General features: G+C 44.8%; 1 long non-coding RNA gene and 1 pseudogene across 1 annotated transcript in view; both read right to left on the bottom strand.

The window, feature by feature from the left end:
• Positions 1-887: 887 nt before the first annotated feature.
• Positions 888-2,849, bottom strand: LOC121450107 (annotated as a pseudogene).
• An 8,638-nt stretch (positions 2,850-11,487) lies between these two features.
• Positions 11,488-27,645, bottom strand: part of LOC121450128 — a 31,148-nt gene continuing 14,990 nt past the window's right edge. Inside the window, exons 2-5 of the long non-coding RNA XR_005974549.1 lie at positions 18,965-19,081; positions 14,829-14,958; positions 13,295-13,341; positions 11,488-11,539 (exon numbers count right to left, since the gene is read on the bottom strand). This is a non-coding gene — a long non-coding RNA (uncharacterized LOC121450128). The remainder of the gene's footprint in view (positions 11,540-13,294; positions 13,342-14,828; positions 14,959-18,964; positions 19,082-27,645) is intronic.

Here is a 27,645-nt window from a genome sequence, read left to right as displayed (position 1 = left end):
GTCAAGCAGACACTACTAATCTTCTAAACTTCCTGTCTCCAGGGCTATAGGTTCTCACTCTCTAAGGTCCAGTTGTCCACCCCTCAAGTTACCTAACCTGGGACTAACTCTACCCAAACTCACAAAGCCATTACTTTAGACAGAAATTGTCTATTCTAACCAATTCCTCACAGTCTCCACTATCAAAGATGAAATTCTATCCTTAGGGGTCGATGGGATCCTAAACTTTTGGATTCCCTCTTTCTGCCTTCTTGCTTGTTCCTGTGGCCCTTATCCCCTTACATGAGCCCCTCCTCACAACTATTGACAAATTCTTTCATTAATTTCTTTTTGTTTTGTTTTTTTTTCCCGAGATAGGGTTTTTCTGTAGCTTTGGAGCCTGTCCTGGAACTCGTTTTGTAGACCAGTCTGGCCTAAAACTCACAGATATCAGCTTGCATCTGCTTCTCAAGTGCTGGGATTAAAGGCAAATGCCACCACTGTCAGCCCCCCCCCCCCCCCGTTCATAAATTTCATCAGGCCCTCCTCCATACCCCAGCACTCCTTTAAGGATACCCTTAAAGAAGTATATTTAACCTGTTTATCTATTTTTATAGACCTTTAACTGTTCTGAAACTGTAGTTGTTTTTTGCCAATTTAAATATTTTTATTAGACATTCCATTTCCCACCTGTTTTATTAGACATTGCATTTTCCACTTAGGATACAGTGCTTATAAAATGTAATGCTTACTTCACTCCCTGTGCACATGTTCCATGTTCAAGTATTGAGAATGCCCAGTAAATTTATTGTAGCAGTTTGAATTTGAAACCGCCATGTAACTTGCTAAATTTGGGTCCTTCAAATGTTTCCCTGTGGAACAAATGCTACTCTTCTACTTGGATTGACTTAATCTACCTCTTCAATGGTGGGCCCTGAAGAAGCACCACCAGATGGAGGAGCTCCCCCACCAGGGAAGCCGCCAGGCATTCCTACAGGCATCCCACCAGCAGTCTGGTACAGCTTGGTAATGATAGGGTTGCAGACTTTCTCCAGTTCCTTCTGCTGGTGTTCAAATTCTTCCTTCTCTGCAGTCTGCTTCTTATCCAGCCAACTGATGATCTTGTTACACTTGTCTAGGATCTTCTGTTTGTCCTCATCATTCATCTTTCCTTGAAGTTTCTCATCTTCAACTGTTGCTTTCATGTTGAAAGCATAAGACTCCAGAGAATTCTTGAAGGAAACCTTATCTCTCTGCTTTTCATCTTCAGCTTTGTATTTCTCAGCTTCCTGGACCATGCACTCAATATCCTCCTTGCTCAAGCGGCCCTTGTCATTGGTGATGGTGATCTTGTTCTCCTTGCCTGTGCTCTTATCTACAGCAGAAACATTGAGGATTCCATTAGCATCAATGTCAAAAGTGACTTCAATCTGGGGAACACCACGGGGCGCTGGAGGGATGCCTGTAAGTTCAAACTTCCCAAGCAGGTTGTTATCCTTGGTCATGGCTCGTTCACCTTCATACACCTGAATGAGCACACCTGGCTGGTTATCAGAGTAGGTGGTGAAAGTTTGAGTCTGCTTGGTAGGGATGGTGGTATTGCGCTTGATGAGGACAGTCACGACTCCACCAGCAGCTTCAATACCAAGGGAAAGAGGAGTGACATCCAAGAGCAGCAAATCCTGAACATTCTCAGACTTGTCTCCAGATAGAATGGCTGCCTGGACAGCTGCACCATAAGCAACAGCTTCATCAGGGTTGACGCTCTTGTTCAGCTCTTTTCCATTGAAGAAGTCCTGCAGAAGCTTCTGAATCTTGGGGATTCTGGTAGAACCACCCACCAGGACAATATCATGGATCTGAGACTTGTCTAGTTTGGTATCTCGAAGAGCCTTTTCTACAAGGTCCAGAGTACCCCAGAACAGGTCAGCATTTAATTCTTCAAATCGAGCATGGGTAATGGAGGTATAGAAGTCGATTCCCTCATAGAGAGAATCAATCTCAATACTGGCCTGGGTGCTGGAGGAGAGGGTGTGCTTTGCCCGTTCACAGGCAGTACGCAGACACCTGACAGCTCTCTTGTTCTCACTAATGTCCTTCTTGTGCTTTCTTTCTTCTTGTGCTTTCTTTTAAACTCAGCAATGAAATGGTTGACCATCCTGTTGTCAAAGTCTTCTCCACCCAAGTGGGTGTCTCCAGCTGTTGATTTGACTTCAAAAATTCCATCCTCAATTGTGAGGATGGACACATCAAAAGTACCACCTCCCAAGTCAAAGATCAGCACATTCCTTTCAGCTCCAACCTTATCTAGCCCATAGGCAATAGCAGCAGCAGTCAGCTCGTTGATAATTCGAAGGACATTGAGGCCAGCAATAGTTCCAGCATCTTTGTTGCCTGCCGCTGAGAATCATTAAAGTAGGCAGGCACTGTGACCACAGCATTGGTAACCGTCTTCCCCAGATAAGCTTCTGCAATCTCCTTCATCTTAGTCAGAACCATAGAGGACACCTCCTCTGGGTAGAAGCATTTTGTCTCTCCTTTGTACTCTACTTGGGCCTGCCCACATCGTTCACCACCACGAAGGGCCAGTGCTTCATGTCAGACTGTACAACAGCATCATCAAACCTACGTCCGATCAGACGTTTGGCATCAAAAACTGTGTTGGTGGGGTTCATCGCAACCTGATCCTTCGCAGCATCCCCAATCAATCGTTCCGTGTCAGTAAAAGCCACATAGCTTGGTGTGGTTCGGTTACCCTGGTCATTGGCAATAATTTCCACCTTCCCGTGCTGGAAGACGCCCACACAAGAGTAGGTGGTGCCAAGATCAATACCGACTGCAGGTCCCTTAGACATGGTTGCTCGCGTGTAGGCCCGACTGTGCTGGCGAGGACACCGCACCAATTTCCCCCAAAGCTGGCGCCGCGTTCAATGAGGAAACTAGTTTTTTGAGGCTGCCTTGTCTAAAACCTATCTGTCAGCTCCTAGCTGAAGTCATGCTGCATGGGAGGTGGCAGCACATGCGCTCTCGCTCTCTCTCTCTCTCTCTCTCTCTCTCTCTCTCTCTCTCTCTCTCTCTCTCTCTGTGTGTGTGTGTGTGTGTGTGTGTGTGTGTGTGTGTGTGTGTGTGTGTCTTTTTGCTGTACTAGGGACCAGCAGGGTCCCTTTTTTGTTTTTTGTTTTCCTGGGCATAAGCCATGCTCTTTAAGTTGAAAAGTCCCATCAGAGGTCAGTGGCTGATACTTTTAAAGGTTCTCTGGTGTCTGCCATTGTGGCTGCTCTAAGATAGTAGGGTGCCCTCACAAGCTCTGGCAGGTGTAGTCACACCAATTTTATTTTTATTTTTAATTTTATTTTGTGATCATACAATCAGGGGAACTCCTGAACCCTCTCCTCTGTTATATTGACTGACTCCGGGCTGCTGACTGTGTGGGGTTAAATTTATTCTGTTTCCTGCTCACCTTTTTGGCTCCACCGTGTAGGTGGATTAGATTTAGGCGGCTACTGCATGTGGGTCAAAACTCAGCTACAGCGCATGTGCATGGAACTACAGCAATCTCAGTGGTAACCTAGGTGATCGCTAGTTAAAAGGTACATTTTTATTTATGTTTTTACCCTTTGGGCAATGATAAAAGCTGTATCTCCTTAAACATCATGCTTACAGACTCTGAATATCTCTTTGTTCTTGCTTTATTTTAACTGTTTTCAACAAACACAACTGATTATTATTTACAAATTTTACTCCTGATTTTTATTTTTTATTTTTATGCTTCTTTAAATTTTATTTTTTATTTTTGAGTGCTCATTACTCATGTATCCACCTGTGGTGCAAATTTCTTGTTGGTTTCTCACGTTCTCCTCAGTATGTCTGGTTACTTTTCTGGTATATTTTAGGGTTCTACAATGAGCCCCATGTTGGGTGACACTATGTCGGGGTCCAGCCCCAATATAAATTATGTTTTAATCCAGAGTGGAGGTGTGGGAATAAAGACACAACTCACATGACTTTATCGGATAGGAGTTTTTAGGGATCCCTCATGAAATCCTGAGTTTTCATTTTGAAAATCCACCCGCATTCATTCTCCAAATATCTTTTATACCAAAACGTAAACCGAGGGGGAATTCATTAGCATTCTGTTTCCTAGGTAACAGGGAGAATGACTCTGGTCATGTCCACACCTTTTTTATCTATGTCTGCTCTGTCACATAGACTGCATTGACACCTTTTTCCCAGGTGACCTCCCAAATTACAAAGAAGGAATAGAAAAATATTAGCATATCCTGACCCTTTGTTTAGGATGGCATCAGTTTGTCTCATTATCAAAGGGCTAAGTGACCACTTTCTGTGTGGCAGGTGCAAACTGTGCCTTGAAGGTAAAAATATTGGCCTGTATAATACAGCCCCTAGAGTGCTTGACTGCTGGGAGGCAACACACAGGTCCTTATGCCTGTTATTTGCTGTGCTGAAATATTTTCCTGTCATCCCCAAGGACATGACTCCAGCCAAACTTGGGTATAGTCTCCAATTATCGCTACAATGGTATAGAAATGGGCTTGCATATTTAGGCAGAGCCAGCTCTCTCTGGTTAGATCAGGTTTAGAGGCATTTAACACTTGGAAGGTTTTTGAGACAAGCTCCCATGTGGGGTATTGGCTCTATGTAAATTTTTCATCCTGGGGCGTGATATCTGGGTGGACCATAAGAGTTAGGCCCATGCCAGACAGTGGTGGTGCACACCTTTAATACCAGCTCTTCTGTGTCAGCCTTTTGATGTCCAGGGCAGTGGATGATGGCCAATTTGATTGGTACCATAAGGCTTCCAGTAAGTCCAGGATCTCCTGTTTGGTTTTCATAGTCTTTTTCTTAGCAGTAAGGAGCCCCCATTCCTCATAGAGAGCTCCATGAACATGGGCTGAGGCAAAGGCAGAATGGCTGTCCATGTAGATATTCAGCCTCCTCCCTTTTGCCATTTCTTTGTTAAGGCTATAAGTTCAGCTCTCATGGGAGGGTCACCACCAAAACGGTCTCCTTGTCCACCATCACAACACCCACGGAACTTTGGCCATCCTGAGTGAAGCTGTTCCTGCCCATACACCAGTTAAGCTCTGCATCCAGCGGGGACTGATCTCATAGGTGCTTTCTCAGCCTGTGTACCTGGCTTTGGATTCCTGCACAGCCATGTAGTGGAGTGTCCAGGTCTGGGTCAGGGAGCAGGGATGCGGGGTTTAAGGCCATACTCAGAAGGAAATGGATATGTGGGGCAGGGAGAGGCTAAGGAGGAGGCTCTGATAGTGAGTCATGCTAGTGTTTCTCATTCGTCAGTCAGGTGGTTGTTAGAGCATCCTTCAAAGGTATGAGGGGTGGTAACGAGGAGCTTCAGTCCCATGGTTAGCTTGCCAGTATTCTTGACCAGCAAGACTGTGACAGCAATGATCCCTAAGCATGGGAGCCCACTGGCTGTCACTGGGTCTAGTCTTTTGAATAGAGAGGCCACTGGCCTATTCCTAAGGTCCTAGGGTTTGGGTTAAGACCCCTTTGGCTATGCCTTTTCTTTCGTCTATGTAGAGATGGAAGGCGTTGGTGGTGCCTGGCAGCCCTAGTGCAGGTGCCAAGAGGAGGGACTATTTGATTTTATTGAAAGCCTTATCTTCAGACTCAGTCCAGACTAATGATGTAGACATTTCAGCAAACCTGGGGATCCAGAGGTGGCAGAAGCCTGTGGACTCAAGGAATTCTTTAATTTTTCTCATAGTGGTTAGAGTGAATATCTTGAGCACTGTCTCCTTACAGACATCTGAGAGCCACTGCTGTCCCTCTCTGAATACATGTCCCATATAAGTTACTTCTGTTTGGCAGATTTGAGCCTTTTTACCGATGCCAGACTCCCCAAGTTCCCCAAGGTGGTTAGCAGATCACTAGTGCTTACCTGCAGTCTTCTTCAGTGCCAGCTGCTATCAGGAGGTAAGATGGTGACCCATGGGTGTCCCCTCCAGTATTCCCCTAGGTCCTCATATAGGACCTCATTGAAGATGGCTTGGAAATTTTTGAACACCTGAATCAACCTGGTCCAGGTTAGCTGTCCATTGTGCCCTTTTTCAGGGTCATACCATTCAAAAGCAAAGAAGGACTGATTTTGGGGGGCTAGCGGCAGTCTAAAGAAAGCATCTTTGAGGTCTAGTACCATGTACCAGACCCTGGTAGGGGAAAGTGAGCTCAGAGGGTTTAAGGATTGAGCACTGTGTGTTAAATGTCCATAACCCTGCTGATGACTTCCCAAAGGTCCTGCACAGGCTGGTGGTAATTATTTGAATTGGGTTTCTTAACTGGGAGCAGGGAGGGCATTCCAAGAGGACTGGCATGAGATCAGAATCCCTTGTTTCATGAGATGTCATATGTGAGGAGTGAGCCCCTCTTTCACTTCCTACAACATAGGTATAACCAAACCCGAGCAAGGTGGGCTCGTGTAACAAGTGTAACAAGCACGGGCGCTTGGTGCTAGCTATGTCCATTCCCCCAGTCTCTGCAAAGGCCTCAGGATATTGAGCCACCCTTGTGAACACGTCCTTGGGGTTAGGGTTAGTCTTTGATGTGGCCTATATTCGTTCTCAAGCTGGAGGGTGAGGACTTGGATTGACTGTTCATTTTTATTTGTAATTGAAATGCCTTTTTCATTGGATGATGTCTGAGTCCCAACTTTAGTAAGTAAATCTCTTCCCAATAAGAATTAGGAGCAGTTTGTTATGACCAGGAATGAGTGGGATATCACCAAGATCTGTCTCACTAAGTCAGGCTTCAGACGAGGTAGGGCAGGGAAAAGCACACAGAGGTAAGGAGAAGAGAACTCAAGTGAAGAGCAAGGCAGGCCTGAAGCAGATATTACAGTGGTGGCCGAGGTTACCACCTAAGTCCTATGTGCCTGGAACCATGGGAAGGGAGAAAAGTTCGCCTAATGAGGATTTCTGAAGATGAATGCACCAAAGATTAGTATCAATTTCAAAGCTGCTTGCATGACCTGATCTAGAAGGTGTATGATGCTCATAGCTAAACCATACACAATTCCCTCCTTCTAGTGCAGGTAAGAACAATACCCATATATACCACATAGCAGCTAGCATTGAGTGACATCAGGGGGTCCAGAACTTGATCTGTTTACAGCAGGAAGAGACTTTTGTCTTCCAAAGACTTCATGAAAAGGGCAGTGCTGAGGCTGGAGAGGAGGCTCAATGGGTGTGAGCCCTGGCTATTCGTGCAGAAGACCTGGGTTCATTTACCAACACCCACATAAAGACTCACAACCACCCGTAACTGATCTGGCACCAGGCACTGAACAGGGTGCACAAACATAATTCTGACAGAACACCCATACACATAAGATAAAATATATAAATCTAAAAGAAACAAAAATAACAGTATTCCAGAAGGCCATGGAAGTTTAATGATGACAACATCATAGGGAATATATTTTTTCCTCTTACTGAAATTTTTCCCTCATATAACATATCCTGATTAAGGTTTCCCCCTCTCTCTAATCCTCCCAGTTCCTCCCTATTCCCTCCCATCCAGATCCATTCCCTTTTGCCTCCCATTAGAAAACAAACAGGCTTCTAAGGAATAATAAATTTAAAATATGAGATAAAGCAAAACTGGCACATCAGAATAGGGCCCAATAAATAATCAGAAGGTATTGTGGGATATTTGTACACTGTGTGAAAACGTATTGTTGTGATTGGTGTGGTAAAATGTTGAAAGGCCAAGACCACCAGGAGAAGCATAAGCAGCACTGGGGTGGGCTGGGCCAGACCACCAGGAGGATTAGTGTGAGCAGAAACACAGCAGGCAGCGATGACAGCAGTGGCCTCCAGAAATTATCTGACCACCGGAGTCTCAGCCTTAGCCCTGCCAACACCAGGAGGAACCACCATCTGAGCTTTGGGCCTGTATTTTTTAGAAGTTATGGCCATCATGGGCATAACTGCATAGATAAAGACAGATAATGGTCAAGAATATGTCTCTAAGAAACTGAAACAGTTTTCTTGCTTATTATAATATAAAGGTATACCAAATAATCCTACAGGTCAGGCAGTTATAGAAAGATTAAATCAAACTATAAAGGATATGCTAAACAAACAGAAAGGGATGGAAAATACCCCATAAATACATTGCATAATATTTTATTTACCTTGAATTTTCTTAATTCTAATGAGAAAGGAACAATAGTAGCAGAGAGACAATGGAAAATATAAAAATCTTCTGAATTAAAGCAGCTGGTGTATTTCAAAGATGTGTTGACCTCATAATGGAAACCAGGAGATGTGCTACATTGTGGATGGGGTTTCGCTCTTGTTTCCACAGGAGTAGAAAAGCTATGGATACCATCAAAATTAATAAAGATTCACTTTGAAAAGAAGAAACCTCTTGAGAAAGAAATGACAGCTCATCCACAGAGGTGACAATCATATAGGTGGTAAGAAAACCTCATATGGGTGGGGCAAAATTCTGTTCTTGTCTTTGCAGGAAAATACTCATCTTCAAAAAGTCAAGAGACCTGGACATCTAGATGAAAAAAGGAAAAGATAACAATCCAGATAGGATCACAGAACAAAGAGGAATGTGACTTATGAGGACAGGTCATCTGCAGGGTAAAATTTCATTCTCTGTGCATATATATTTATGTCTACTGAGCAGTAGAAACATAGTCTCACTTAAACATCAAAGCTGGCTTTGGAGTTGGACAATGGTTATCCTTCTCTAAATCCAAGTGTGTTGTTAAAAAAAAATTCAGACTTTTTGTCTCATGTCAGGAGCCATCTGGTATGGGGCAGAAAAAAGAAAGATCTTAGGAAAAAATTTCTCCATACCTATTTTTGTCTATATTGTATCTTTCATTAAATATATGTCTATATGAATAATGTTTAAGTTTTCTACAATGAACAATAGATTTTCCTGCAGTAATCTTTGAAGTTTCCAGGAAGAAGATGAGGCCCCACAACAATGACTCCAGCTGGTTGATATGATGTCATGATGTTGATAGAGCTACTTTAAGATCAGTTTTGGATACCAGTTGCTCAAGATAGTTCCAACTTGGTTAGCTGAAATGGTGCAACTTCTTACAGTGTTCTGCCAGAACTCCAAATCAGAAATTCAGAAAAGCCCTACTGACTACTCAGAGACTACTTGCAATTATAGCAGACAGTAATCTTGAAACTTAACCATCATGTTAGTTTTACAGGATCCCATAGAAAGAACATTGCCCACACGACAGCTGGAAGTAATTCTAAAAGACAAAATCCCCTCTCCCACCAAAGTTTGTCCACAGGGTTAGGGACATCAATTAGGGGTTGATTATAATTGGTATAGGGTTGAGGGTTGGGATGGAAATTTTTTTTCTTTTTTTTTTATTTAAATTTATTTATTTATTAAGGATTTCTGCCTCGTCCCCGCAACCGTTTCCCATTTCCCTCCCCCTCCCCCGATCAAGTCCCCCTCCCTCATCTGCTCGAAGGATGGAAATTTTATAGGGAGGGAAATCGAATGTAATAATAGGTAGATTAGTGTGAGTAAGCTCACACTAATAATAGTGAGTAATATAGTGAATACTTGTGAGCTATAGTTTATAGACAATTTAGATTGCATAGATTCTTGTATATTGATACAAATTCAAATTATATTTGTTATTTTGAATATGCTCCTATTGCTCTTTATAATATTTGTACATCTATGCAAAGTTATTTTCTCAGATTGTATATTCATATTTCTACCTCTGTTTAAGACATGCAAATGATGAAACTATGAAGAGAATTTGTAGCCAGTGGCATGCACCTGTGTCCACAGCTACATGGTACTAAAAGGCAGGAATAGACCTTGAGCCTAGGATTGGGGACCGGCTGTATAACACCTCTTATTTGAAAGTTTCTACGTCGGTAAACTCTGTATCTGCAGAGAAACAATAAGAGGGAATGGTTATTTTTGTCCTTTTTGGATAACTGAAGAGCAAGAACAATATAAAACTGAAGTTCATCCAATTGCCACTTCTTCCTGGAGAGATGACTCAGCTGTTAAGAGCACTGGGGACTCTTACAGAAGTTGCGGATTCAGTTCCCAGCACCCATGTGGTGGCTCACAACCATCTATACCTTCAGTTTCAAGGGATCCAATGTGTACTCCTGACCTCCAAAGGCACCAGGCATCACACGGTGCACAGTCACGCATGCAAGCAAAACACTCTACACATAAAGAATAACAATAATAAAAAACATTCCTTTTCTGAAAAATTCACCAAGGTTCCTATTGCTCCAGATGCTCAAAGGTCATACGCCCTGTGGAGATATATTGCATAACTCAAACAGCTGAGGAGTTATCAGATCACAGTCTCTCTCAGATACACACACACACACACAAGCACATACAAACACATGCATACACAGACATGTGCAGAGCCTGACAATAGGAAGGAAGAGGTTCAATGGCTTCTTAAATGAAACCTCTACCTCCTCTTTCCCCAAAAACATTCTTTATGAGTAAAATAAAAATCCCTGTGTTTTAGTAGGACATGGTGATACATGTCTTTAGTCCCAATACTCAAGAGGCAGAGGCAGGAGGATCTCTGTGAATTGGGAGTCAACCTGGCATACAGAGGAAGTTCCAGGCCAGCCAGGGCTATATAGTAAGACTTTGGTTTAAAAAAATTCATATTTTACAATCAGACTTATTAACATGGGGAACTCCTCTACAATCAACACACAGTTCAAACTTCTTACTTTATAATCAAGTGTCAGAATAAGTGTCCAAATCAATGTGATTCTCGCCCTCAAAAGCCTTCTGAAGAACCCCAAGCCCCTTCACATGACATAAGCCCTTTAAAAGCTGACCTCACCTACACACTGACCTTGTTCCATACCTTGGAGGGCTTGCCTACCTTTCTTTCCAGCTCATGGGCAGATCACTTGGTCAAAAGGACTTCCATGAGGAGCTCTGCTACACCAAACCTCAAAGCTCTCACTGCCTGTGCTATGTTGGCCAGGGTTGTGCTAGGCCTGCCATTCTTTTTTTTTTGTAATTTTATTTTTTTTAATTTATTTATTTATTAAAGATTTCTGTCTCTTCCCTGCCACCGCCTCCCATTTCCCTCCCCCTCCCCCAATCAAGTCCTCCTCCCTCGTCAGCCAAAAGAGCAATCAGGATTCCCTGCCCTGTGGGAAGTCCAAGGACCACCCACCTCCATCCAGGTCTAGAAAAGTGACCATCTAAACTGCCCAGGCTCCCTCAAAGCCAGTACGTGCAGTAGGATCAAAAACCCATTGCCCTTCTTCTTGAGTTCTCGGTAGTCCTCATTGTCTGCTATGTTCAGCGAGTCCGGTTTTATCCCAGGCTTTTTCAGATCCAGGCCAGCTGGCCTTGGTGAGTTCCCAATAGAACATCCTCATTGTCTCAGTGTGTGGGTGCACCCCTCGCGGTCCTGAGTTCCTTGCTCGTGCTCTCTCTCCTTCTGCTCCTGATTTGGACCTTGAGATTTCTGTCCGGTGCTCCAATGTGGGACTCTGTCTCTGTCTCCTTTCATCGCCTGATGAAGGTTAATATTCAGGAGGATTAGGCATGCCATTCTTGACGTGTTAGCTCGCACCCTTTCTAAATCATAACCCGTTAAAGAGAAGGGATGGTATCTTATATTTCTCTGTTCATCTGCACCAACCAGACTCTAGGTGTTCACTGAGCACTGTAGTACGGAAGCTGCCATTCTAGGGGCTTTGCGCATTTCATTTCATTTGATCCTTGCAAATTTCTCACAAGTGAGAAAACTGAGGCTCAGAAAAGGTGAGAGGACTGCTAAGGCCACACAGCTGAAAAGTGGGGTATGAGTGATAGGAATTCAGGTCCCTCATACTCTGGCAAGCCAGGCTCAGTGCTGTAACCTGGCCAGTGCCTTGGATGGGGCAGCAGTGTCAGATGGCCCACTGGCCAAGCTGTCCCCTGGGCAGGGCAGAGAGTCAAAGCACACATGGCAAGGGAAACAGCTGGTGCTTGCTTGCTTGCTTGCTTGCTTGCTTGCTTGCTTGCTTGCTTGCTTTGAAGCCAACATGTGGGATTCCCCTCCTCCCTGCAGGTCTCCTCCTTTCCTGTACTGCTTGAGGTAGTGGCCCCACTATGCTGCACTGATGGCTGATCTTACCCCAAGCAAAGAGGCAAGATATTGGGAAATAAGAGTCCACAATCTCTGAAGGAAGGCTCAGAACGTGGTTCTTGAGCAACTGGTGTGGAGTGGGAGCCCCTCCCTAAAGCCGCTCAGTCGCAGTGCCCATATTTTCTTTTCAGGGTCTATCAGGCAGCTTTGGGATCAAGATGTTTGCCAATAAACCTGTCTGACAGAAGAGGATCAGAAACCCTAACACCTTGCAAACCCCAGCTTAGCTGAAAGAGCCATCTGACTCCCACCTCACCCTGTCTCGAGACAGCATCTGCCACACACAAGGTCAAAGCCAAGAGCTTCATGGAAGACAAGCCTCTACTCCGGTGGTAATAGCTGCCATTCATGGGTGACTGCTGTTTCACAAGCACGACGCCCAGCGCTTTAAGCCCGTTTTCTCTGCTAATCCTTGTTAACTGTCATGGGTTATGCAGTCTAACCTTTGGAGCAGTTGCAGACACAGGGCCTGGGTAGCCAGGCCTGTTCATAATCCCAACGCTGACCATCAAGAGTTACATCCATGTGGCCATGCTACTTACAACTTCTCTATATAAAAATGGACATCAATAACAATTCATCTCTAGAGATGCTGATGATCCATTCGCTGTCAAGTATTTGTTCCCAGTCAGCTGTGAGAACGGTTGGGGGTCTCTTCATCATGTTGTATTTCCTGGAACTGAGGCTCTGAGAGTCCATACCAACTGTCCACCATTAATAAACACTAAGGGGAATTAAATCCACATGCAGTCTTCCTGATTCCAAAGGCCCTCAACACCCAGTATGCGGACTCCCACCCTTCCCAAGGCTGAGTGTTATTTAAGGAGCAATTACACTGGTCAAAGGGTTACAACAGACTCAGATTAGAACCTATCCCAGGATCAACCTAGAGACACGGAAATTCAAAGGACCTACAAATAGCACAAGTATATGAGGGCCAAATCTGGGTGGTGGCAGTTCATGCCTTTAATCCCAGCACTCTGAGGGAGAGGCATACAGATCTCTGAGTTCAGAGCTAGCGTGGTCTATAGAGTGAGTTCCAGGAAAGCCAGGGCTACACTGAGGGGGAAAAAAAGTGTCTTGAAAAACAAATAGGAAGAAAAAATAATATAAAGTCAAGGAAGTTTTTTTATTTACCTTGCCTTCTGTAATTTTAGCTAGGTGATATCAGGTTAAATGAGTATCTAAGGAAGTAAAATAAGGATGAAATCACCAAACAGCATCATGAAATCTAAAATGGAGGGGAAAACAGAAAAGTGCCCAGCTTCTTGGCACCTCACTGTGATAGATAGGGCTCAGTGCAAGAATATCAGAAAAAAAACATAGCACCAGGTTATCTTTCAAGGTTCAAGATTACAACTTTAACTTTCTGGTGGAGTTGGGATCAAACCTAAGAACCTATGCATGTTAGGAAAGTACTCTAATCACTGATGATACTCCCAGCACTAGTTCAACTCTTTTAAAAATTATATTTATTTAGTTTAGCTTATGTTTATGAGTGTTTTGCCATCAGACCCCTGAAACAAGGGCTGTGGAGAGTTGTGGGTCACCAGATGGTGCTAAGACTCTAACCCGGGTCTCTACAACAGCAGCAAGTGCTCTGAATGACTGAGTCATATCTCCCGTCCCTAGGAGAGCTATTTTTAAAGATTGGTATGCCTAAATATTAAGCACATGAAAACAAAGCACAAATCCAACTCCTTTTCTGTTTATCCAATCTTCCTTCTGACACAGAAACTGTCAAATTCTCTACTTCCTACTCCCAGACCTACAGGTAGTGAGATCAGAACAATTAACACCCAGTTTCTGAGACTTCAGAATGTTCAGGAAGGTCTGGGTAAATCAACTCTACCTTCCTGGTGCTTCCTATAATACACATCCAAGAAGAGACACGGTAGATTGCATTTTGACAAGGAAACTTTAAACATCAACCTCTAACACCTGCAAGTTATGAGGAAGTTGCACAAAAAATGCAGAAAAAGCTCCTGAATCATTTTGGATCCACCTCAACTGCCACTGACCCACACCCTGACTACCCCGCAAACACCCAGACACCACCTTAAACCCTTATGTGGCTGTGATGTAGAAGACATTAGGATACTATGAGGGTTCACATAAGTGCTATGAAAGCTCCCCAGAAAATATTAGCCAGCACAAAAAAGTATAACTGCCAATTTCAATGTGCATGAGTGTTGAGAACCTAGTATCTTTACGGGACTTCTAAGGGAAGGAAAAATATGAATCATAGGCCCTGGTGGCAGTAAGAAGAACCTCCTGATGATTCTTTTGGGAAACCACAGGCTAAGAAATTAAAAAGCAATCACAACCCACTCTGGAAACTAAGTGCTTCAACCCAAGGACAGGAAGGCAGATGGTGTATACACCAAATATCAGGAGTCTGTACATTGGCGGGGAACCTTCAATGGTGCCTCCTTTCTCAGGGTCAGTGGCCCCACCCACCTCTGGAGACACCTCAGCACACCAGAAAGGTCATTTGCAGTTCACAGAGACAGAGCTGTTCAAAGAGTCACAAACATTAACAGAACTCAATCTTCTCATCAGAGCGAGGAAGTGCATGGGACAAAAACAACTTTCAGACAGCGCATGCCTTGCCTCTGCCTACTTACAGCTAAGCACAGCATGTGAACTGGAAACTAAGAAGAACACAAACCTTCACTCCAGTAGATCTCTAGATCCAACCATTTACAGAGGAGGAGGGCCTGGTACTGTGGCAAAGACAATTGGTAGCTCATCCACGGAAGCAGGCATCCCTTTCCTTCTGGATAAGAGTGGCAAACACCCTAGAAAATAAACTGCATAAGATAGTGTCCTCATCCAAGGGGAGAACAGAACTCCTTTGTCCTCCAAACTGCTACTGGACAAGGCTGCAGGAAAGAGATGCCTCATCCTCCTGCTCTTTTGGACTGCCTGGCCAGGGACCTTGGGGACACAGCCTGTGGCTACCCCGACAGCCATCTCTGGCTGCAATGTCACTGTTCCCCATTGACCTTCTGCAGTGCCTATGCTGAGAAGCAGCTAAGCTTCGTGTGCAACTCCACACTAGTGCAGGGAGCCCAGTGAAACCCACTGAAAGGCGTGTCCCTGGAACCCCCCACTGAACACCAAGCCCTGTGTGAGATGGTTTCTCTCCCTCCCCCACATTTGTCCCTATCCAGGTGATAAGGCCCCTTGGACAAGCAGAGGAGTGAGACTGCCCACAAAGCACAGTGGCAGGAAAGAGTGGAAGAGGGAAGGGTGAAATAGAAGTAAGAATGAGTGATGACATCTGGAAGGGCCTGCAGGGTCCCTCACTAAATCCCTGAAGCCCTGCAAGAGCCCAGTCATTTAAACACTGACCCTCTTGGTGACTTCACAGAGGAATGAGACCCAAGAAGCCCAGATCCCACTGTCTTCTCCAGCCCAGTCAGCCAGCTCAGTGGGTCTCAAACATCAGTGTTTGAGGAGCCTTAGCTTCAGCTGGTGCAAGGCAACACCCACAGATCTCAATCTTTACAAACGTGAGGCCAATTCTTAGAGAAGTCCTTCCTATCATCAATAGGAGGCTCTCTCTCTCTCTCTCTCTCTCTCTCTCTCTCTCTCTTTCTCTCTCTCTTTCACACATACACACACACACTTACACACTTGTTACACCCATATTGCACCCCACCTGTCCCATCTTAAAACAAAGCAATTAAATGTAGAACTGCCAAACCATGTACAACTATTGGGAAACAGCCTGACTTCAGGCTCTGACTAGAGCACACCAACTGTGAGGCCTCGGCCAATGATTGCTTAGTCCCCTCCTCTGCACGCTGAGGCTCACCAAATGTCCTTTTGCCACTGGGAGGACCACATGAGATCATGGAGTGTGGCACAGTGTCCAGTAGGCATGTGCTGTGCACACATCTGTTGACTGTTTGATGCAGTAATGTGAATCTATGAAGCTCATTGCACAGGAGGGCAAATGAACCGAGTGATGAGGGCAAGGAACCTTTGCAGATCTCAGCATCATCCTTCTAGGGGACTTTCCATTGTCCTCGTAGCCACACCCCACCTGGATCTGACTCAAGGACACTGTGTTCTCAAAAGGACTTTCACATTTACACTGGACTTTTTATGATTTATAAAGAACATTAAAAATTTTATAGTGTGTATTTTCATCTTCTCCTCTTCCTTGTTATTTTTTTTCTAGAACACCTGGTTTGTTTTTTGTTTGTTTTTTTTTCCAACCCTCCTCTCATCCTCTCCCTGCTTCTCCCTGGTAATGTGTGATGTTGGGTTAAGAATATCTGGTCATATTCCTAAAACTAATCACCCTAAATCACTAAAAAAAATGATTGGGAGAGGTACACAGCCACGTGCCTTATGGCTGGGGCCTGCAATTCCCATAAAACCACAGAGCCTCTGCACTCACCCTGATCTCCCTCAGCCTCCTAGAGCATCAGTGTCTCCTGGCTGCCTGGGAGCTCTGTGGCTAGAGAGCCCATAGGTTCCCCATCCAATATAAGCCAAATTCAGCTCACAAGTCAGTCCCAGGCATCCAAACCCTTGTCCTTATCTGATCCACACCTGAGCATAAAGCAGACAGCTCAGAGCCACCTTTACCCTTTCCCTGTGACTGTCTCTTCTTTCCTTCTTAGTCACAAAGACCTGCCAATTCCCAAATGGCCCTCACTGTCCCCTCTGCTTCATGGCTTCTGATCCTCCAGGCTGAGAGCTGTCTCTCAGGTGGACTGTCTGTAGAACACAGATCCCAGAAATGTCCTGGGAAACAGATCAAGTGGTCACTTCCCACTTAAAGCCCCTGATGACTCCCCATTCATAAGAGTACAAACTTCTCCAAAGCATCAGAATTGGGAGTCGGGATTTCCATAATTTGGCAGAATAAGACCTGTCCAAAGGCATCATTCCATCCTCCTACACGGCAGCCCATTGGTAGCACACTGACTGACGCTGGAGCCTCGGGCTCAGGATAGACACATCTCACTGAGGGAGAGCAAACATCACTGACAGTCATGCAATCACGCTCTGAGTCCAGAGTTCTTCTTCAGTCTCATCTTAAAGAAGTCACAGCTAAGGCCTGGAGAGGGAAATCTACTCAAATCAAGGTCAGAACTGGGTAGACCAGGTCCTGAACCCCAGCTCTTGTTTCATCTGCCAACAGCCTGAATGACTCTCCTCTACACAATGGCCGGGGATCCCCACAGCTTTCCCTCTGACTGGACACTTCACCCCACCCCCACACCTGCAGAGGGAGCTGGCCTAGAGGAGCAAACAGGAAAAAGTGAGCTTTGGCACTGCTTCAGGGCCAGACACAAGGGCTTTTGACACTGAAAAAAAAAAAATAGCCCATTGTCTCCGTGGGTGAGACCAAACCATAGCAGAAGCTAGAAAACCAGTTTCTTTGTGCCCAGAGCCATGAACTGTAAGAGAGCAGGTAGGAGGAGGGGAGAAAAGGCTGGGTCCTTTAAGAATAGAGCAACCACAACAAGCTCTACTCACCTACCCCACCCCTACCCACTACCCTGGTTTTGCTGGATTTGGATTTATTTTCCCTCACATAGTGCCCCACATGGACTGGGAAAGGTGTGGCCTCCTGGAGGACAGAGGAGTCAATGGAGCATCAAGGAACTGGATGGCTCCATTAGCAGGCTTTTAGAGAGAGCTGTTTCATCACTGCCCCACTTGCCAGGGAAAGACAACAACAACAACAAGCCCTGAGCTGCAAACCTCAGCAAACTGGGGGAGCCTGTCTGGAGACTGGGTGCCTGTCCACCTCAGCAATGCAGGAGACACTCTGGGGAGAGCACAAAAGGCTGAGCCCAAACAAGGATTTCAGAACTTCCTCCCATGCCAGCAAGTCCAAAGCCACTGGACATTAATTCCTGGTTGCTATAGCACGTCAGTTCATCTGCCAAAAATCTACAGACCACTTTCTTTAATGACATTCATGTGATGAACCATTCAGACCAGCAAGATCTACTTAAGTAAGGACAAAGACCTCCCCTCCTCCACCTGCCACAGTCTTCCTCTGGCTCTTTGAACTCATTTCTATCATCAAACGATGACTTTCAGAGACCCAGGAGATGTTCCTGGGGTGCACTGAACACATCTCTACTTACAACATGATGGAAACCAAATATAAATCAGAAGAGGAAACAATTATTCCCATATGCTAAACCCTGAAACACAAAGACTACAGGCATTCATTCCCCAGTTCTTACAGTTTCAAGTGAGTATCTAGGGCAAAATCAAGGCTTCAAGAAGAATCTTAAGAAAACTTTGCAGGTTGAGGGGTGATTCTGACTCTGCCTGCTACAGCTCCTGGAGCTTTCTGCATACCTTGGCTCATAGCTGCTTCAATTTTCAGAGTCAGGGACAGGTGGAAGACAATTCCTTATGCTTTCTCGTCTGTCCCTGATGTACTTTGAGACCCTCTTAACTTCATTTGAACCACTGATATATCCAGGGAGATTTCTGTCCCAACATATGGACTTCATTATATTTGAAATGTCCTACTCACCAGACAGACAGTGTTCCCAGGTTCCAATGGCTTGTGTATTTTAGGCAGCCATGATTGTACCTAACACAAATATGCTGTCTTTCTTTTTGTTGTTATTGTTGTTGTTTGAAGACAGGGTTCTATTGTGTAGCTCTGGCTGCTCTGGAACTCACTCTAGACCAGACTGGGGGGAATTCACAGAGATCTGCCTACCTCTGCCTCCCGATTTATGGGCTTAAAAACTTGCACCACCGCTGCCGACCCCACGGTGCCCTTTCTAATCTTCATCAGGGGTGTAAACTCACCTGCTTTCCTCCTCTACCTTTCACTTGACTGGTAGAGAAAGAGAACAGACTTGGAGGCAATGCTCTGTAGCTCTGGCCAGACGACCCTGGGCAGCACCATCACCTCCTCCATCTCATCTGTAACACAAGGGTCATTCTTACTGCATCCGAAGGTGACAGGAAGAGAGCAAATAAAGCCACGCAGGTGCCTGGGCTGTGATCGTCCCCCATAAGCATTTTTGTAGCCCTCTCCTCTCGCCATTCAGTTCTCTCTTTTTCCCTTTGCCTTAAACGACATCCTTGGTCTACCCTGCCTTGTGGCACAGTCCTGCCTCTGCCTCCTGATGTGACTCCGCTCCAGGGTTTTCTCCAGGGAGTCTGCTGTCATCTCAGGTTCCCAGTGTGTTTATATGAGGGGGAATCCACCTTTAAGAAGTCCTTTTTATGTTCAAATAAAACACATGCTCCCTCTGCTTACAAACATCAACCCGAAAACTGTTCTGATGCACACATCCATTTCCTTATTGGAGCCTTCTTCAGTCCTTCTCTTTACACCTTATAAATGAGGACAGTACAAAGATAAAAATAATGGCTCTGGCCACAATAGGAATTCTCTTAGCAATATGAATGGTCTTTGCAAGGCATTCCCTGAAACCTGTGTCTTGGCCTTGCATACTTATTTGATTTCAGGCTACGCACCTAGACCTCCAGGAGATTGCAACTGTTTCCACACCCCTTACAACCTCCTTTTGGCGAAGGTGTCTTCCTAGAACTGCCTAGTGAGATCTGGAATGTCCACCTTCCTGAACCATTTCAACCCCAGCTTGCCTGCCAATGTCCAGCCACAAGCAACCATTCCAGCCTAGACACCCGGGCTGGCAGCTTTGCTGTTCCCATAATCACAAGGGCTCACAGCCAGCCCCACTGTGTGCAGTTACTGCCTAAGGTTCTGCACGTAACTGGAGGTTTCTCAAGAGGATCTGTTGTCATGCCCATTTTTACAGCCTGAAAAAGTCAACATGGGGGAGTTAAGCATTGTGCCCAATGTGGACAAATTCTATAATTTAACTTCATATTCACTCAATCTGGGCAGAGGGAATCTTAAAATTTTCTGTAGTCTCCTAAACAAAATCCATCTTCCAGAATGATTTTTGGACTCCCTCTACTTTGATTCGACAAACACCTGCCTCCTAACACCACCTGCACAATTTCAGGCCCTTCTTTAACCTGTGTTCATGAATGGTTAGTCTTTTTTTAGGGTCCCTGCCTCATAAGAAGTCATTTTTACTGAATTGTTATTTGCACAGCCATTCTCAGACCATAAAACAGATGCACCATGAAGAAATGCAATAAGGAAGCAGAAAGAGGGAGAGTTCCTGGAACAATCACAAGGAAGAAGAGACTCTAAGTCCAGTGTTTGTGGCCTTGAACAATGGCAACCCCGCCTGTCCCTTTCCATGCCTCTTGGCACCTGACTTCCTTCTCAGCTGTCCCTCTAGCCTCACTTTCATAGACCTAAGGAGTGGAGGAGGCAGGAAGGAATTCATGAGAGAATTGACTCACTTATGTACACATCCCTGTGCCAGAACGGGATTAGTAAAAAGGTTGCCATTCAGGATGCCTAGTTTAAGAACAGTTAAGGAGCTGTACTTCCCAGAAACTATGACGTTATCTGAGACCAAAGGTGGGCCCTCGCCCTTAGGAACTCACTCCTCTCCCTTCTCCCTGGGTTGGGTTACATTCCCCTTCCAGTAGGTCTCTTGTTTGCTGAGTTATATTTAAGGAAAGCGAAAAAATCTCAGTTGGATTCCTTAGAGTCCCAAGCATTCCATTCCATTCAAAAGGGTCTATCATTTTATTAATGAGCCAGACACAAAATAAAGATTAAAGGCCATGCAGGATTTTGATAGCAAGAAACTTTAACCAAGCAACCATGAGTAACAACCTACAAATTGTCTCTAGGAACCCCTGAACTATAATAATGAAAATGATGGAGCCTAGCAATGGGACTTTTCTGTTTGTGCCTCATCTAAAGGTCACCACAGCTCTCATCATCACAGCATTGGCCCTTATCTCAGAACCTGTAGGTTTACAGTATTCAGATACATACATACTCATAAGCTTGCTCCTTCCTTCCTTCCTTCCTTCTTTCCTTCCTTTGAAACAGAATCTTATTATGTAGCCCTGTCTAGCCTGGAATTCACTATATAGAACTTGCTGGCTTTGAACTCACAGAGAAGAATTCAGGAGACTAAACAGGAAGACAGGTGCCTTTCAGGACATAAAATATGGGTCAGGACTGACTGCAGATCAAGGAGCAGAGGGCCAGGCTAGAGGGCCTATGAGTGGTACCCTCAGGAATCTGAACTCAATCTATAAAATACAGGGATAGCTGGAAATGTGGATAAACAGCATTTCAGAAAACAAAAAGCTACCTGTTTTTAAGTATTATAATGCAAATTTGAGTTTAAAGAAGGGGTTCTTAACTTTGACGATACATTAGAATGATTTGGAAGCAGTTTTTACCTTTTTATTTCTTTGTTTGGTTTTTCAAGAAAGAGTTTTTCTGTATAAAAACCCTACCTGACCTGGAACTAGCACTTGTAGACAGAGATTCACCTACCTCTGCCTCCTGAGTGCTGGGATTAAAGGCCTGTGCCATTACCATCTTTTTTTTAAAAAAAAAAAAATTCCATGGTCTGTAGCCCAGACTGGCCTGGAATTTGCTATACAGCCAAGAATGACTTTGATTCTGCTGACCTCACCTTCAATGGTGGGATTACAGGCATGGGCCACAGAACCCAGTTTATGCGGAGCTGTGAGTTTGTGGATCAAGTCCAGAGCTGCATATATGCTGCACATCACACCCTCTTGATTACTATTATTATCACCAATGTTTATGTATATGGATGTTTTGATTACTATTACTATTATCACCAAAGTTTATGTATGCATGTATTGATTACTATTATCAATGTTTATGTATATGGATGTTTTGCCTGTGTGTGTGTCTGTGCACCTGAAATTATTTTGTTCATGGCTAAAGCTTATTGTTTCTTGATAGAAAAAGGAGGAGTTTGCTCCTGATTTGGACCTTGAGATTTCTGTCCGGTGCTCCAATGTGGGTCTCTGTCTCTGTCTCCTTTCATTGCCTGATAAAGGTTAATATTCAGGAGGATGCCTATTTGTTTTTCTTTGGGTTCTCCTTCTTATTTAGCTTTTCTAGGATCACCAATTATAGGCTCAATGTCCTTTATTTATGGCTAGAAACCAAATATGAGTGAGTACATCCCATGTTCCTCTTTTTGGGTCTGCCTTACCTCACTCAGGATAGTGTTTTCTATTTCCATCCATTTGCATGCAAAATTCAAGAAGTCCTTGTTTTTTACTGCTGAGTAGTACTCTAATATGTATATATTCCATACTTTCTTCATCCATTCTTCCACTGAAGGGCATCTAGGTTGTTTCCAGGACCACGAGGGGTGCACCTACACACTGAGACAATGGGGATATTCTATCGGGAACTCACCAAGGCCAGCTGGCCTGGGTCTGAAAAAGACTGGGATAAAACCGGACTCGCTGAACATAGCGGACAATGAGGACTACTGAGAACTCAAGAACAATGGCAATGGGTTTTTGATCCTACTGCACGTACTGGCTTTGTGGGAGCCTAGGCAGTTTGGATGCTCACCTTACTAGACCTGGATGGAGGTGGGTGGTCCTTGGACTTCCCACAGGGCAGGGAACCCTGATTGCTCTTTGGGCTGAGGACTTGATTGGGGGAGGGGGGGAAATGGGAGGCGGTGGCAGGGAAGAGACAGAAATCTTAAATAAATAAATAAATAAATAAATAAATAAATAAATAAATAGAAAGAAAGAAAAAAGAGGAGTTTGGACTTGGAAACTGTCCTTTGCCACAGCCTTACAAGTTCCTCTCTGGCTGTGGTCTCAGCTAGCTGATGAGCTTTTTGTACCCCATGGAGATTTATTTTGTAATTTTTTTTTTCTGGAATAAGGTTTGCTTCTGGTATAATAGACTTTGGTGGTCTGTCCCCCACCTTTGCATGACCCTCTGTTGGACCTAACATTTTTGTTGCAGAACCCAGGACCTCATGCAAACCTCATCCTGGGGGGACACCCGAGTCTCTGGCAGACTTTACTGTACTGTTTTTACCAATTGGTAAGTTTCTGGGTTTTATCTGGTGTCTAGTGTCTGGACAATATGGGGCTCAAAGGAGATCTGGTGGAAGGCTTTTAATTTCAGAGCCAGAGGAAAATAGTGGAAGTTTCAATTCCTCCTCTGGTAAAAGGGTCATGACCCTTTGGGACTCATATGGGGGTCACGTGATCCAATGCACAGCATCTCCCCATCTGTGTCTGCCGACTTTATGTCTCCTCATTTTTGTTTGCTTGTTGTGAGTCTCCTTGTTGTGGTTATGAATGAAGTAATCTCCACTATGGGAAAAGCTTCTTCTAAACCTAAGGCTCCCCTGGATCTTGTCCTCTCTCAGTTCCAGGACGTCAAGGATACTGCTGCAGTCCCTGCCACCTATGTGAAATCAGAGCAACTCAAGACCTGCTGCTCCCTAGAGTGCCCAGCCTTTGGGTTACTGGCCTCCTGCAGGCTCCTTTGATATTTTTTAGATTGTTTTTGTTGAACTATATATTTTTCTCTGCTCCCTGTCCTTTCTCCTCCGTCCCATTCTACCCTCTCCTGTGATCCCTATGCTCTAAATTTACTCAGGAGATCTTGTCTTTTTCTCCTTCCCATGTAGATTAGATCCAAGTATGTCCCTGGCTCGGGCCTGTTCCCATAGAGGTTCCTGACTCAGACCTGCTCCCACAGAGGTCTCTGGCTCCACTTGCTTCTTTGGTGGTCGCTCCCTTGTACCTGTTCCTGCAGAGGTCACTTCCTTGGGCCTGCTTCTGTGGAGGTTCAAACCTTTCTTATTTTTTATACTTTTATTGAGTTTTATTGATCTCTATATTTTTCTCTGTTCCCCTCCTTGCCTCTCCCCTTCCCTTCAATCCTCTCCCAAATCCCCTGGTCCCAGTTTACTCAGGAGATCTTATCTTTTTCTACTTCCCAGGTAGATTAGATCTATATAAGTCTCTCTTAGTGTCCTCATTGTCATCTAGGTCCTCTGGTACTGTGATTTGTAGGCTGGTTTTCTATTCTTTATGTTTTAAAACCACTTATGATGAGTGGTTTTAAAGACATATGATATTTGTTTTTCTGGGTCTGGGTTACATCACTAAAACTGATGTTTTATAGCTCCATCCATTTGCCTGCAAATTTCAAGATGTCATTATTGTTTTCTGCTCTGTAGTACTCCATTGTATAAATGTATCACATTTTCCTTATCCATTTTTCAGTCAAGGGGCATTTAGGTTGTTTCCAGGTTCTGGCTATGACAAACAAAGCTGCTATGAACATAGTTAAACACATATCCTTGTGGCACGATTGAACATCCTTTGGATATATACCCAAAAAGTGGTATTACTGGTTCTTGAGGAAGGTTGTATCCTAATTTTCTGAGAAATCGCCATACTGACATCCAAAGGGGCTGTACCAGCTTGCATTCCCACCAGCAAAGCAGAAATGTTCCCTTTTTCTCACAACCTCTCCAGCATAAGTTGTCATCAGTGTTTTTGATCTTGGTCATTCTTACAGGTGTAAGATGGAATCTCAGAGTTGTTTTGATTTGCATTTCTCTGATGACTAAGGATGTTGAACATTTCCTTAAGTATCTTTCAGCCATTTTAGATTCCTCTGTTGAGAGTTCTCTGTTTAGGTCTGTACTCCATTTTTTCATTGGATTATTTGTTATTTTGATAACCAATTTCTTGAGTTCTTTGTATATTTTGGAGATCAGACCTCTGATGTCAGGTTGGTGAATATCTTTTCCAATTCTGTAGGCTGTCATTTATTAATTGTTGCTCTTAGTGTCTTGTTGCAAGGAGTGGGCCGCTTGTTTGTCCCAGCCACCTGGCTAGCTTACACCCGAAATAACCACACAGAAACTGTGTTCTCCTTTTGTTGTCTTATTGCTATAGCTAGGACCTCAAGAACTTTATTAAATAGATAAGGAGAGAGTGGACAACCTTGTCTTGTTCCTGATTTCAGTGGCTGTAAAGGGGGACTCAGACCCTTTATCTTCTCAGGAAGCTCACCCCTGAAGCTCAGGCTTCTCTTGCCTTAATTATCAAGGCTTATATGGGACCCTCTGTTCATATCCTGCTGGCCAGGATAGGATCACTGTTAGTTTCACTACATTTAGCTTGATGTTGGCTGTTGACTTGCTGTATGTTGCCTTTATTATGTTTAGGTACATTCCTTGTATCCCTGCTGTCCCCAAGACCTTTATCATAGGGATGTTGTATTTTGCTGAAAGCTTTTTCTGCATCTAATCATCAAGTTGGGAGCACAGGCCCCAGTTCCTCACATCTATCCCAGCAGGCCAGGTCCTGACCCCTCCCTAGGGGTGGGGTCAGGACCACTCCCAGGGTATTTAAATGATCCCCCAAAAGAGGAACACGTGGTCCCCCTTTCTTCCTCCCTGGGTTCACAGTCCTGCGGCTTCCTGGTTCCCCCTCTGGGCCACCTGAGAGCACAGATCTCCCATTAAACCTGGATATTTCTTAATTTGGCTTGTTTTGATTTGGCTTGATTGGGAATTTTTGCGTTGGCAGGGAGCTCGTGTTTAAGAAATATTCCTAACATTTTAGAGGTTCCACTGAGCTAGGGCAGGCCCTTTCCACGTGTCAGGCCACGTGTTGAAAGGCTCCTAGTCTACAGTTAGAGCTCTCTACACCATGCTTAAAACCTGCTTCTGGGCTACAGCGGCTGCGTCTTGATGAGTCCCTTTTCTTGTCTATTCTATAGGGTTTTGGGGGGACCCATTTGTACTTATTTTTGTTGTTTTCAGATTCCTGCTGAAGTTGTGAGCTCACGCCAGGAATTCGAATCAGGTTGTGGTCAATCCCGTGGGATCGGGCTTGGCTGAGGTGGAGATCTGTCTGTCTTGGGATGCCAGGCATTCAATCTCCGTGGCCCCTTTTGGACCTAAGAGCCATTTTGGAGGACGCTCTGAAATGGACTTGGGCCACGTGGTTGGGCATAGACTCTAAAATGGGCACTTACAGTTCAAAGCCAGGTCTGTTGTCGCCCCTATAAGCCTCTTACAAAAATCTTTTAAAATTGAACCTGTCTGATACAAATAAACAGAGCTTACATATATATGTCCATGGTTTTTGGCCTCTGCACTCTTGACCCTCCCAGTGTTTCACAGCACCAGAGGCACTGGACCCTCCCCCACTCCTTCAAGCCCACACTTCCCAATCCCCCTCCTGCAGAACAACATTCTTTCCCCTCCCTTTCCCAATTCAGAGGTCCAAGGTCAACTTCCACCTTCCCCTCCCCCTCCTACCTCACACTCCACTCCTGGACCCCCTCTGTGCACTGGGCTAGCCCCGCCCATGTTCCCTTTTCTCCTCCAAATCTCTCTCAGGTACCAGATATTAGGAAAGCGTAAAAATTTAAAAAAGGTTGAGGATGGTCCCCAAACTCCTATATGGGAATTGGTGAAAATGGCTTTTAAAGTTTTTAATGGCTGAGAGGAATCAGCTAAGTCGTCCTGACAGACAAGACTACAGCAGGCAGCCAATCTACAGGCCCAGGCCTTACCAGCTGCCCTAAGGTCACAGGAAGGGGGACAAGGGAAGCCAATCACAGGGCTCTATCAAGTGTGGCCTAAATGGTCACATGGCATGATATTGCACTACACCTGCTCCGAGGTTGTGCCCTATCTGCCTGCAACCTGGACACTGGAAATCACAGTGCCCCCATGTGGGCTTGTCTTCTATGCCAAGCCACAGAGGTCCGGCCTCATCACCATCGGCAAGTGAAACTGTGCCAGCCTTCAAACGTCTCAGCCTTGCAGAAGATTGACGGTGCCCAGACTTGGTAAATCCCATAACCTTCTCCTAGCCTAGGGTCATGCTACAAGTGGCGGGTAAGTCCATTACTTTTATTCTCCCTCGGGCCTTAAGTTTCCCTCACCAATTGCAGCTATGGTGGTAGACGGGACCCATTCCTCCCCCACTTAAAACTTTGCCACTGCCCTACATTCTTGCAGAAAATTTTTTTCTATCGTTCTTTCTTAGTGATACCGGCTTTCCCAGCACATTTACTGGGTGGAGATATCCTTAGCTGTTTCCCCAAAGCTTTGTTCCGCTTCTTGGAGCCCCTTTTAACCCCACCCATCTCCAAGATTCTATTTTACAGGTTCACTCCTCCTGCCAGACGGGTGCTAAGGCCAACCCACAAGGAGCTCTCCACATACACCAGCTTCGTGGACACCAACCGAGCAAAGATTGACAAGTTAATTTTACCCATATGCCTACTCGTAAAAAACTCTGTTATCTCTTAACACTTGTGGACACTTTTACAGGATGGATAGAAGCGTTTCCAGTATCCAGGGAAACAGCAGATGTGGTGACTCAGGGTCATGGAGCTGATGTCAAAAGCTCTCAACATCTCCTGGACAATGGGACTCATCAAACAACAGCTAATTAAGCTCTCCATTGAACTCAGGTTATCTTGGCCCTCCCTTCTCCCCATTGCCCTGACTCATCTCAGGGACAGCCACCCCACTTTCCTCTATGGGCCTGAGCCCTTTTGAGTTGCTTTATGGCAGGCC

This window comes from Microtus oregoni, unplaced genomic scaffold (genome assembly GCF_018167655.1).
Source record: "Microtus oregoni isolate MIOR12 unplaced genomic scaffold, Mior012 000006F_ref0000085, whole genome shotgun sequence".
Taxonomy (NCBI): Eukaryota; Metazoa; Chordata; class Mammalia; order Rodentia; family Cricetidae; genus Microtus; species Microtus oregoni.
This window is presented reverse-complemented; position numbering and strand designations above follow the sequence as displayed.